Genomic DNA, 14,276 nt, shown 5'->3' with positions numbered 1-14,276 from the left:
ACTCAAATATATTCAACTACAGCGAGACCACATACAAAAGCTAAGCAATTCCAACGTGCACAAAACAGTTTGAATTTGACTTACTTTCTCGAAGTAATGACATTTGCTGTTCATAATTGCATAAAAATGCATTTAATAAGAAAATAAGTGAACCAAATATTAAGGACACAAGAAGTGGACTGCAATTTTACAGACATTTTTAATTACTAGGAATATTTTTGTTTATTTATTTTGTGCGTTACGTGAATCAACCTACAAACGGTTTTAAACCTACTGTACATTTTTATGTACCTTGGATGGGTTGAGAATGAGATAATCCAGAAAGACTAAACATGATACTTTTTCAAGCCACTTTAGGACTTCTATTAGCAGGGCAACTAAAATCGTCTATCGCCCAAAAACTTTTGCATCCATGCCACAGTGGGATCAAAAACCTAGATTCAGTACGTTGGAGAACAAAGACTAGACGTTCATTCTTGTTGTTTTTTGCTATATTATTATTAGAACTTAACGAATATAAAATTTCGTGAGAATTCTACATTCTTACATGTGAGGCAGATCAAAGACGCTGAAGGAAGAGTATTACGGAGGGATGTGAACATAAGGAACAGATGAAGAATATACTTTGAGGGACTTTTGAATGAGGAAAATGCAAGGACTCACAGAGAAGATGGGCAGCCTTCTGAGGGGATGGTGCAGAACATCTGTAGAGTGGAAGTGACGGAGGCCATGAAGAGGATGAGGAATGGAAAATCGGTGGGCCCCGACAGGATTCCAGTGGAGGCATGGAAGGCACTGGGAGAAGAGGGAATTGACCTGCTGTGGGACCTGTTCATGAAAGTTTGCCAACAGGAAAATATACCCAAGGAATGGAGGGAGAGTACTCATGTCCCCATCTGTAAGGGTAAAGGGATGCACAAGACTGTAAAAATTACAGAGGAATAAAGTTGATGTCCCCACACAATGAAAACCCTAGAAAGGGTTCTTGATGGAAGATTGAAGGATGAGGTGGAGATTGCAAAGGAACAATTTGGCTTCATGCCTGGTAGATCAACAACAGACGCTATCTTTGGGTTACAGCAGATGATGGAAAAGTTTCGAGAGAAACAACGTTAGCTACATCTGGCATTTATTGATCTGGAGAAAGCATACGATAGACTGCCAAGGCAAGAAGTCTGGAGGTGTCTGAGGGAGAAGAAAGTTCCGGAGAAATATGATGCGGTGCGGGTGATGTACAGAAATGTGAAGACAAGTGTTCGGACCTGTCTGAGACAGACAGAAAGTTTTCAAGTAACAGTTGGCTTGCATCAAGGGTCAGCATTAAGTCCGTTTCTGTTTAACATTGTGATGGAGGTGATGACGGAGGAGGTGAGAGAAGATTCGCCTTGGACAATGTATGCAGATTCAAGAGAAGAAGCGGGAACTAAACTGGAAAGATGGAGAAAAGTACTGGAAGAGAGAGGTATGAGACTGAGCAGAAGTAAGACAGAGTATATGTGTTGCACAGTGGGCGGAGGCCAGGAGACAGATCTGGAGCTGGAAGGAAATGTCATCAGGAAGGTGAGTGACTTTAGATACTTAGGTTCAACAGTGGAAGAAGATGGAGGAGCTGAGAAGGAAGTGGGATGCAGGATACAAGCGGGTTGGAGGAACTGGAGGGAGATGGCTGGAGTGTTATGCGATAACAGGGTGCCGATCAATCTGAAAGGCAAAATCTATAGGACAGTAGTGAGGCCAGCTATGACGTATGCTATAGAAACTGTGGCCCTGAGGAAAAATAACATCAGCAGGATGGAAGTAGCAGAGATGAGAATGCTTAGGTGGATGTGCGGTGTGACCAGAAAGGATCGTCTGAGAAATGACTATGTGAGGGGAACAGTGAAAGTTACGAACTTAGGAGCGAAGATACAGGAGGCAAGGTTGAGATGGTTTGGTCATGTGATGAGGAGGGAGGACGAATATGTGGGAAGAAGGGTCATGCAGATGGATTTGGAAGGAAGGCGGAAGCGTGGAAAGGTTTAGAAAGTAAGTGATACTTCCTAAAGCACACATCTTCTTCTGCAGCCTTCCCCCACTTAAGTGGGGTCACTGTTGATGATGAGTCTCCTCCACATCCTCCTGTCTTGAGCTGGTAGAAGAGGACTTGAGGATGAAGAACTTGGATGTGGTGACAGCCCAAGACAGGAGGATGTGGAGGAGACTCATCATCAACAGTGATCCAACTTAAGTGGGGGAAGCTGCAGAAGAAGAAGATGTGTGCTTTGGGAAGTATCACTTACTTTTTAAGATGAAATTTAAAAAAAAAAAAAGGTCGAAGGATAAATTCTCTAAATCGGTTGAATAGTCCAATTGTGTGAAACATTGAAGAGATGTCTGCAGAGAACTGTACTCTCCGGTCCTCATTTTAATCCTATTAGGCCGACCTTTTCTGGAAACCTCTAAAGGCTTCAAGAAGTAAGCAAGGAATTATGTTCCAGATTTGGTGGAAATCAGTTGAATGATGAAACATACAGGTCTCTGAGAAGAAAGAGCCCCTCCTATAAAATTACCTCTTCATCTTCGTCCGACCGAGTGAGGAGATTGCAACCAGTGACATGATTAAAGTCCTGCCAACTGGAGAGTCCAAAAGAGTGGAAAGAAGACAGTGCCGCTGCATAAAGAAGGTAGGCAGTGAAATGAAAAACATCATCTAGAAAAGTTTGCATTCTCTTGGTGACAGTTAATATTTTGGAAAAATTAGTGTTCGTACACAAATGATATGTGTGTGTATTAGAATTACGACGAAGCAACTAAGGCTAATGAGGGTGATATATTATATTTGTTAATTGTGTGTTTGTGTTCTCTGGCCATTGTCGTCTGGAAAAAAAAAAAGAAAGAAAGACCAAGTTTATGGACACAAACTCCTGCCACTTGCATATGAGGCTGGTAACTTACCAGTGACTGAAAAAGGTTCTTCGCGTCCTTCAAAGTATTCGATCCCAGGACTTTCGTATGCAAAATTGGGTGAATAAGAATGAGATCGTTTATGGAGATCAATGGCGAATAGTGTTAATTTAGTAACTTGTTTAGATTTTATAATAGCTACAAGGTGGTAATGAGGAGAATGCGATTTTTTTTTGAAATTTGAAAAAGTATTTGACAAATTGCTCGGTAACATATGATATTAATCTTGCAACGAATAGTTCCGATATCAAATCGCTTGTACTGGATTGGAACTGGCTATCTGACAAATCAAACAGTTTTGTATTGGTAGAGTAATAATATCAGTACAACACTGTCAGTACAATACAATGTCAGTACAACAATATTTACTTTTTCGTAAGTTAATCAGGAAGAACTCTTCCTCGCGGATGTAAGCGCAGCGCTATCAATACGGTGTATCAAAAGATCTTATACAACATTTTTGAGTATCTGGAAAACATTTAAAAGGGCAGTCGTGGTTACAGGCATCTTTAAGCAATGATTATTAGTACAATAGGAGAAAAAAAAAATGTTTAACATGCAAAATACTTTAAAGCCAATAGCGCAGTAAACTGGTATGACAAAGAAGTAGATGAAACTGTCTTTAAGATGTATGCATCGTTTCAAGATTTGTGTATTACCGCACTAATAACAGGCAGAAAAGGAGCTGAAGTTTTTTTTTTTTTTTTTTTTTTTTAAGAGTGAATCATGCCAAATTTAAGGATGAACATCAGAAGGCTAAAAAAATGATATTCGGGAAACAATAGCGTGGAAGAACGCCGTATTAATTTGATTCAAATTTCCGAATCGGATGATGAAACATGAAAGAAAAAACCGAAAAACTAGCAAAGACCAGGAAGGAATCTTGGCACTTAGGACGAAACAGAAACATTCTGAAGCTCCGAGAATGTTCTCTCACAACCACCCACTCCCCTCTCCTTACTACATCTTTCCTGTACAGAATACGTCTTTCGTCTTCGGGAGAAGGGGCCAATCTTCTCCTCCTCTCCATGAAATGCTTGTTTAAAAAATTGAGATGCCCACTAATCATAACCAACAACAATACAACATATACTCCATAATGAAAGGAAGAATTAAAGCAAAGAGGTTCGAAACTTTGAAAATGCATTATGTGTTTTCACGTGTATTTCGCGAGTTTGGATAAATAATGGTTCGAATAAAGTTTCATATAACATAAAATGGGGAAAAAAATTAACAGGTCACAGATTTTCCTGGCTCAGTTACAGCTCCAAATTTCAGACCACACAGCCAATCCAATCAACAGTATATACCCAGATTATTAACTGAATTATCGCGAAGATGGACTGCTCTGTATTACTCGAATAACGGGATTGATCAAGTATCTTTCGAAGAATCACTTTCTAGAATCAGAAAGTGATTAAAGGAAAAAAATTTTTTTTTCGTTGCATATGATCAACATCCACTTGAAACGATTTCAAATTATCTGAAATGTCACTTGAAGCTCATGTGTAGGTACAATCACCACCATGTAAATAAAACTATAAGATTTACATTATAGGAAAAGTGTCTGTTTGCGTAAGGAAATTCATGTAATATAACAGAAATATGATAACCGTGAGCAGAGGTGATGGAGTAGAAGAACATCGCCATAATCGAAGACAAAATAAAACTAGAGTGCATTATTGCATTTCAGAAATTCGGATCTAGTATGGTTCTTTGTCAGCTCATTTCTCATCTCATATTTTAACAATTTTTCTCCTTTAAAGAGATATTGCCAAAAAACTATGAAATAACTAGCGAAAGAACTATTATAATGACTATTTATTGTACATTCATAATTATTTGTAGTTAATTACCTGAGAGTTTAATGCAGCTAGGAACATTAAATAACCTTTTTCAGTCAATGAGTTGTGAGAAGACATCCATCTGGTGTGCACTAAAAGAAATGGTGATAACCAACACGTGTGAAATCACACGCAAGAATATAAATCGGTTGCGCTGAATAACGGTAATTAGTACTTGAGCGATTTTGCTGCTTCTTGCAGCATCAGTAAATAAGACTAAAATTCATGGCAAAAAAAACTAGCTCATACACAATAAAGATATAAAAGTCACATGGATTCGTTATATTCCTTAAGTGCTGGTTTTCATTTAAATTATATGTCAAAAAATGATTCATGTTCAATTATTACATAAAGATTATAAAGCGCAAATGCATAGTGAAATACAAAATGTGCAATGAAGATCCCAAAATTTGAAGCCGCAAAATTAGCGTGAAAAGGATAGCCGCTTGACGCTTAGGAAAAGTCGCTGCTTTTTTTGAATTCGTAAAAATTATAAGTCAATACCCACTTACTTACACCAGTTTAAAATGATCCTTGCCTGAAGGGGAAAAAATGAAATGTTTCAGCTAAATGTTGCGCAATATAAAACTGTGTTTAAAATAACACACACACGCACATCAAAATCAAGAAAATAAGCTGAATATCATAAGTTACGGTAATTTGGAACGACCTCATTGTGTGATAAGTGTTGACATACCGTGAGTTGACAACACAAGGCCTGGCAAGTTAAATCGTCACCCTTATTCTAAACATTTTGTAAAAAAGATTAGGTCTCGTCATTTTTCGACAGAAAGCTAAACATCGTGTACAACACGATACTTTTTTTTTTTTTTTTTTTTTGTGAAACACATGTAGATGAGATTAACATTAAAGAGTACTGAGCTGAGAACAATTTCTGTGTGATTCCGAAACAATGGCATTTGTTTTGTTTAATTCAATGATGGGTGCAATCTGAGGTTGCACAACGCCCATGTAAGTACGATGTTTCTCCGGGAAATTCCCGAACTTTTGAATTATCGCGCCAACAAGCGCTACTAGCTGCATATGCTACAATCTAGCAGCAACACTGAATAGCGAAAACCGCAACATGATATTTTGCTTAGTTGTTGTACTACGTCTGTTTGTGTCAGCACGTATTGAGTGATTTTTTGTTGTGTTTAAAATGAAATATCTTCATGATCAACGAATTTGTGTAAGTTTTGCGTCAAATTGGGAAAATCGCCAGCCTGGTTGGCCGAGTGGTTAGTGTATCCGCTCTCCAGCCAAAAGGCTGCGGGTACGAATCCCGCTTTGGGCATGGATGTTTGTGATTATCTGTGGAAAATACTAGTAGTGGTGGGCGGCAGATGACTTTGGTGTAGTTGGAGGATTGAGTGGTGGAGACAGTTGTCGAGTAGGTGCCCCTTCCTCGATCAGTCTTTGGACTCCTTGGAGGTTTCACGTAATAATAATAATCCTTCACGGAGACATTTGAAATGTTAAAAACATCACTTGGGAATGAGGGTTTGGGCTGGACCCAAACGTACGAGTGGTGGAAACGTTTCAAAGATGGCGAAATTCAGTCGACGATGATCCCCGTTCAGGACGACTGTCAATTGTGCGGTCAAACGTCAGAGTGATGATGACAGTTTTTTTTTTTTTTTTTGGATTCTGAAGGCATTGTTCACCATGAATTTCTTCCAAAGATAAGACAGTGAACAAGGAGTATTATCTTGAGGTAATGCAACGTCTTCGTGAGGCTATCAGGAAGGAAAAAAAAGAGAAAAAAAAAAGCCTGATGCTTGCAGGGAAAACCGATGGATGGTTCATCATGATAATGCGCCTGCACACGCACACACACCCACACACACATCATTGCTAATCTTTCAATTTTGGGCGAAACACGAAACAACAGTCGTTCCACAGCTGCTTATTCGCCTAACCTCACACCAGCAGACTTTTTTTTTATTCCCCAAATTGAAATTGACGTTGAAAGACCGATGTTTTGAGTCGATTGACTCAGTAAAGAAAAAATCGCTAGCGGAACTGCGCAGTATCCCGAAAGAAGCGTTCCGGAAATGTTTTCAAAGAATGGAAGAACGCTGGCAGCAGTGTATACAGTGGAGGAGAGTACTTCGAAGGCGACAAGGCCGAATAGCTTCTAAGTCAGACAGGAAAAAAAAATATTTAAAAAGTTCGGAAATTTCCCGGAAAAACCTCATATCTACAGAAACAGCACAGGGTAAAACTCGCCATCAGTCTATATCAGAGAGTGAATCTTAAGAGCAGTGATCAATTAGCTGAACTACCCGTTTCTGGTTCACCGAAAACCTTAAAAAGGTTTTCGGTGAACCTCTAATGCATAAGTAGTATTCTAAGGTAGGAATGTATTGTACATTTGTATTAAGTAAGCACTGGTGAGAAGTAGCATCGTAAGCGGAGAGAACAGTAGAATATTAAGACAGATGAAAATACATATATAACATGTTTGTACTAATAACGACCACAACCAAATTTTTAACCGTTAAAGAGAAATGTGATTACACTGATTTCCCCAGTATATTATATTCATGGTAACTGTTAAAAGCTTATGATATATGCTAGTTTATTCCATCTTAAGTAGTAAGAAGGGAAACTGCGGAAACTACTCTGAAATTGACAGTTATGTATATTAATTCTAAATCGTCATTTATCATTATTAATAAAAAAAAAAAAATTAAAGTGTTACTTGTTATAACGGTAAAATTAAACTTCTCTAGGTTGTTCATAAAGCAGTTATTGAACGTTTCATGTGCCATTAATATTTGGAAAACTTCTGAAATTGCAGAAAAAATATCAATATGTTGGCGTTACAGTGTGCATTCATTACGTTCTTCAAGAATTATTGCGTGTATTCCCCAATAACAGTTTGGAAAATTCTGACTAACAGATACCTTCTGGAAAACCAGATTTTCTTCCAGTCTTTATCCTAATACTGTGATTACATTGATTAATGGTTTTAATTTCCAACTTACAACATATATGATCATCAATATGAAGGGTTTACTTATTTTGTTACCAAGGGATTGTCATGATACTGATGTTTGTAAAAAGGTTTCTACCTTGTTCTTAATAATAATAAATAGGTCGAAGTAGACGTTCATCTATTCGAAAACCATTCTTGATCCATCCATAAATATTATTATTATTGCGTGACAACTCCAGGGAGTCCAAAGACTCATCGAGGGAGGACACCTACTCCACAACTCTCCGTCTCTACCACTCAATCTCCCAACCACAACGAACCAAAACTACTTTCATCATCTAGACCAACGCCATCTACCGCCGACCACCACCACACTAGTATTTTCACAGACAATCGCAAACATCCGTGCCCACGCGGGATTCGAACCCGCAGCCCTTTGGGTGAAGAGCAGATACGCTACCACTCGGCCAACCAGGCCGGCCCTAAAAATAACCCTAAACGTCGCGCCCACACACACAAAAAAAAAAAACTCCGAGCTCGCACTATTCCTCCACAATCTAGAATATATTATAGATTTCAAATTTAAAAAAAAAAAAATCATACATGCACAGCATTTGAACTGAATCAAATTACGGTAAAAAAGATCTTCCTACAGAAATAGAAGCCTTTGTTTCTCATTCAAAGACACGCATGTTTTTGGTTGGTCTGATTCGGGTTAAAAATTCTGTCAAGCAGGTTAGGAACATTTTCTATGGCTTTTCAACTGGAACAGAGTTAACACACAAAGATGGCATGGACCAAATACTACAATAGGTCATGGCAGAGATTCTTAGGCAAGGAAAACAGTGAATGAAAATGCTCTGGTGAGTCACTGCCTACTCTTATTACAAGAAACATTACACTCAAATTTTCATTTGTAATAATCTCGGTTCTAAATTGAATATTATCGAATAAGATGAATATTAATATCGCGAACTCATCTATTCCATGGACTGTTGATATTTTAAACATTAAATCCACTCAATTAAAGACGTGGGGAACTATAAAAACAGCCCTAAACGTCGCCTTGATTAAAAAAAAAAAAAAAACACTCAGAGATAGCACTACTGAACCGATTTCGAACCAAATCTGGTGGGATAAAATTGTTTCTTAAGTTTGCTTAAAGTCGCTTAAGAAATTCGGCTTAATCAGGATAAAATGAATGGAAGATTAGACGTGGATTCCTCTGCAGACGCCACGACCTGCCCGGGTGCCTGCTTTGATCCTCCACAACCTGGCGAAACCACCGTAGTTCAACCGGTATCGATAATGCCCTATAATTGAAACCACTCGAGTTCAAATCATAGATCTTTTAAAATGAGGCAGGTTTTTTTTTTCTTCCTGAAAACACTCGAGATTTCATCCCGCAAAACAGCCAGAAAAATAGACGTAATTAACAGATTAATACAATGGCCTCACAGCATTAGTTGCTTCGACTGAATCTTAAATAAGAACTAAATTATGTCCATGTCGTTTAATTTTGGTTTCATCTGGTAAAACTGACCTGGTGACGCAATGCCTCATGGAATTTAATAACTTTTCACATACATTTTTATATATAAAAAAGTACGCACATTCGATAAAATTCTTTGAATAATGTAAATTTATCACACTTCATAACACTCCCTGTGAAAATAATGGTAATAGACAATCCAAAATTCAACTCTCACCGACCTCAAACAGTGCCAATGATCACGCCAGAGACACCAAACCTATATAAAACTTCAAACGATTCCTATTGAAAGAATCATAAGAGGCAAAATTCTATTAAATAAAGCTCTACCACTCTTACTTCATATGATATTAAACAAGGCAAAACCTGTTGGATTCGAAGTATTATATACTAAAACGTCAAAAAGTCCTTTTATCATCTCATCCTCCGCACACCTTTACACCCCAACCAATTTCGACCAAATTTGAAATACAATTTGTTCCCTGCATAATGAAGGAGCCACCCCCTCGTCTCTTTAGCCCACCCCATGACATGCAATGTACTATAAGCTTAAGACTTTTGTAGGTGAAATTATCAATTACATAAATATCGGAGACAAGGAGGGGGAGGGGTATACCTATTAACTAATAAATACCATAAGCCGTACAAATTAGTACAATAAAATTTCAAGGAACTTTTAATCTCGTAAAACATCACATATTAAATATCATACCTATGTCAAGGCTATCGCCCATATTTTTTGCTAGACCAAGCTTGTCAGATGACAACTTTTGAACCTGCAGAAATGAAAACAGAGTTGATGATTTGGACCGTTGATTAATTTGACAATAATACAAACTAGTATGAAAGTACTTCCAAGTTATTATTCATACTAATATTATCTTAGCATAAGACTAGCCCATCTTATCCTAAAATTATGGTTACGAAAGCCAATCTCTGCCGTCGTGGATCTTAAAAGCCTTTCTTACAGTACCGCGAATAATTATTATATATCCACGTAATATGGGGGATGTTCTATTGGCATTCAAATTCGGCGGTCATGATTACATTTGAAAGTTTGTTTGGTTCGGCGAAGAACTCTCGAACGATATCTGCAACGTGGCATGGCGTATTATCCTGCTGGAACACACGTCCATCTGTAAAGACATCCATCATAGATGGCCGTACTTGATCAGCCACAACTGATAAATATTTTGTAACATTCGAAGTACGGTCTACAGGTATCAGGGTTTCAAAACATTTCTCATATAAAGAATACAACTAAGCTATAATTTTAAACAAAAATACATAAGCCAGAGTAAAAATAATTTCAGCTTGCTTATCGTAAATCATCAGTGTGATCTAAGAATAATAATAAAATTTGAATATAAAATAAAAGAACACAAAAATGAGGTTACAACAGAATCTTTTGTAAGATAAATATTTTGTAACATTCGAAGTACGGTCTACAGGTATCAGGGTTTCAAAACATTTCTCATATAAAGAATACAACTAAGCTATAATTTTAAACAAAAATACATAAGCCAGAGTAAAAATAATTTCAGCTTGCTTATCGTAAATCATCAGTGTGATCTAAGAATAATAATAAAATTTGAATATAAAATAAAAGAACACAAAAATGAGGTTACAACAGAATCTTTCTCTTCATGTAGTTTCAACTACGATAACGCACTATCTGGGATGTGATCTAATAATAACATATTTAAATAATACTGAGGATAACAATTTCCCAAACTATTAGAATATAAAGAATAATAATAGAAAAAAGACTGATTTAAGATGATATAAAGCTGCACCTTCTATAAACGTTCAAATTTAAAACTAGTTATTATTGTTATTATACAAACACCCTCTGGAGTCACGATCCATCGATGTAATAGTAGGATGCAATCCAACAGATATCTATCATACCCTTAAAACTGATTGAATTTGTGCACTTATCATCTCATTCGACAAAGCATTCCACTTGTTAAAAAAAATTTTTTTTTTTAATTCATACCTCACTCTCTTATGCACCACATCTTTATACAATTTCCAAGAATGACCCATCTCCTTTTTTCCTTCAACCCTTTGAAAAATATTCTGGGTACCTATCTTGGTAAGTTCCTCTTCACAATTCACGTCTGAATCAAATAACCCTTCCTCCGCCAATATACTAAACTCTACAAATTACAATCCCTCAAATTTCCTTCATAGTCAATATTCCACATATCCGATACCGCTTTTGTTATCTCCTCCCGCTTTTCCGGAACTTGTTTCCCTCCTAGAAATCCGGGTAACAAAATCTGTACGCAAATACTGGAATGACCACACATACACATTCATCTCTACATGTGAATGTTCTAGTATTACTATAGTGGCATTTCTTTGTGCTATCTTTATCACTTTTGCAATATGTCCTTTGAACTTCAATTCTCTATCCGCCAATATCCCAAGATCTCTCGCCTCCTCCACCTCTTTGTAATACGTCGTCTGGAGTTACGGTTCATCCAGAAAGGCAATAGTACCATGCAATCGAACAGAGGTATCTATCATATCCTTAAAATGATTAAATTTGTGCACTTACCACCTTATCCGGCAAAGCATTCCACTCGTGCAAAAAAAAAAATACCTCTCTCTCATGCACCACATCGTGATACAATTTCCCCATCCCCTTTCCTCCGTCAACCATTTGATAAAATATCCTGGGTACCTGCTTGGTAAGCATATCTTCAAAATTTATGTGCATATCACTTTTCCTGAGATGTGATCTAATAATAACATATTTAAATAATACTCAGGATAACAATTTCCCAAACTTTTAGAATATAAAGAATAACAATAGAAAAAAGACTGGAATTGTGATTTAAGATGGTATAAGGTTCAGCACCTTCTTTAAATAAACGTTCAAATTTACTACTTACTAAATTCTGCAAATTACAATCCCTCAACTTGCCTTCATAGTCAATATTCTACAAACCTGGTATCGCTTTTGTTATCCACCTCTGAACCTTTTCCAGAACTTGCTTCTCTCCTAGAAATCCAGGTAACCAAATCTGTGCGCAGTGGTCCGGATGTGGCATAATCAAAGCTTTGTACACTGGAATGACCAATACACACACTTATCTCTGCTATCAATGTTCTTACTATAGTGGCATTTCTTTGTGCTGTCTTTATCACTTTTGCAATATGTCCTGGGTAAAGAACTGAACTTCAATTCTTTACCCACCACTGTCCTAAGATTTCTCGATTCCTCAACCTCTTGTAACAAGTCTGCGGTGTGATACACAGCGTTACATTTCCGCGTTCCAAAGTGCAAAACCTAACATTTACTATTGAATAGACATATCCCACTTGTCTGTCTACATAGGCAGTCTGTTGAAATCGCTCTGAAGCACCAGTACAGCCACACCATTCCTAAAAGTTTCCAAACTTTGCATTATCTGCGAATAGTTGAATATTCGCAGATAATGCAAAGATTAAAAAGCAGTGGTCCCAGGACAGAATTCCTGTAGACTCTACTCCTCTGAGACAGCTACTCTTCAGAAACCTTTGATATCTATTAGAGAGCCAGTTTCTAATCCAATCAACAACGGATTATCCAAATCCATTCGCCGTAACTTAGACAGCAATTCATTACATGGTAGTCTGTTAAATGCCTTCACAAAAATCCAGAAATATCACTATATCATGGATTGCTCCCTGTCCGCAATTGTCGTCACATTATTATAAAATATAAGTTAATTATAAAAACAAGACCTCCCTTCAAACCCATGTTCACCTCTACACATAATCGCTTCCTTATCTACTCAATCCCGTATCCTATTCATACCAATCCCTCTAAAACCTTAACAATCATTCTACATGTGTAAACAGGTTTGTAATTTGTATGTTATGTAAAAAAATTTGGTATTATCCCAATGAATCGTGGCTAGTGTTGTTAACAGCAAGTTGAACCGAATCAGCTTCATGAGGCTTGATATAAAATGGATATCGTTCTGGTGTTCTGAAATATGTCGTTTGACTTCCCATTTGACAACAAAATTACACAAGTTGCAAGAACATGATAAAATTGGTAAACCTCGGGTAGTATTAGTAATAGTGATAGTCTTATGCTTTGGAGAAGGAAGGGATTGCAGATTTGGTTGATAGCTTTAAAGGCAGTGATGAATTGGAATTTCTTCAAAACCTTTCCCCTAAGTTCAGAAATACCTTGAACATGAATAATAATTCTGCTACTTCTTTTCTTCGAGATGTTGAAGGAACAGTGTCAATGATATTATGTTATTCTGGATTATAACCATTTAATAAGACTTGATAGTTTCCAATTCCTGTTGAAAAGTTACTTTCGCAAAGCAAATTTTATGTGCTCTAGATACCAAGGTTTGATAATTCAATATTTATGAAGTGAATGATGTGCAGATGAAACAGGGAATATAGCGAGCGGTAAAAGTTGGCTTATGGTAGACAGAAATTGAATGCGATCCATCAAATTCGCGTTTGATTCTTAAAAAAATAAATAAAAGGCTACTTAAATTAAGGGGATATTAAATCCCGCATAGTTTTAAAACCGAATAAGAAACTCAAAGATCGGAATCAGAGAGTTTCTTGCCGAATTATAGTAAACTATAAAGTATCGGCGACACTAGCGTTAGCCAATGCAAGTGATCCTAGTACGTAGTACAGTACCGGGCAACTCGTGGCAGAAGTGGAGGAAGTTCAGATCGCTATTCTTAGGTATTTTCCATAATGTAAAAACACGCTAGTGTCGCCGATACTTTATAGTTTACTATAATTCGGCAAGAAACTCTCTGATTCCGATCTTTGAGTTTCTTATTCGGTTTTAAAACTATACGGGATTTAATATCCCCTTAATTTAAGTAATGTTTTCATTGCCGAAATGAAGCTTATTAGCTCTTTATACTTAAATAAATAAAAGGATTATTATCGTTCCCATTTTTTTTTTATTCTACTGTATTCAAATTACTATTACTGTTCTTCTGCCTCACAGTGATGATGTTTTAATAGAATTAATAAAAAATTAATTTTTACTGTCGCACTGCGATTTTATTTA

At 37.0% G+C, this 14,276-nt stretch overlaps 1 protein-coding gene across 1 annotated transcript in view; it reads right to left on the bottom strand.

Annotated features, from left to right (window-relative positions):
* The window catches only part of LOC150104147 (protein Fe65 homolog), a 554,216-nt gene that overhangs the window by 487,382 nt on the left and 52,558 nt on the right, over nt 1-14,276 (bottom strand). The window contains exon 2 of the mRNA XM_090396406.1: nt 9,936-9,999. The gene's annotated coding sequence lies outside the window, so the exon portion shown is untranslated. The remainder of the gene's footprint in view (nt 1-9,935; nt 10,000-14,276) is intronic.

This window comes from Typopeltis vanoorti, chromosome 8, assembly GCF_054136105.1.
Source record: "Typopeltis vanoorti isolate ZY-2024b chromosome 8, IOZ_Tvanoo_1.0, whole genome shotgun sequence".
Lineage (NCBI taxonomy): Eukaryota > Metazoa > Arthropoda > Arachnida > Uropygi > Thelyphonidae > Typopeltis > Typopeltis vanoorti.
This window is presented reverse-complemented; position numbering and strand designations above follow the sequence as displayed.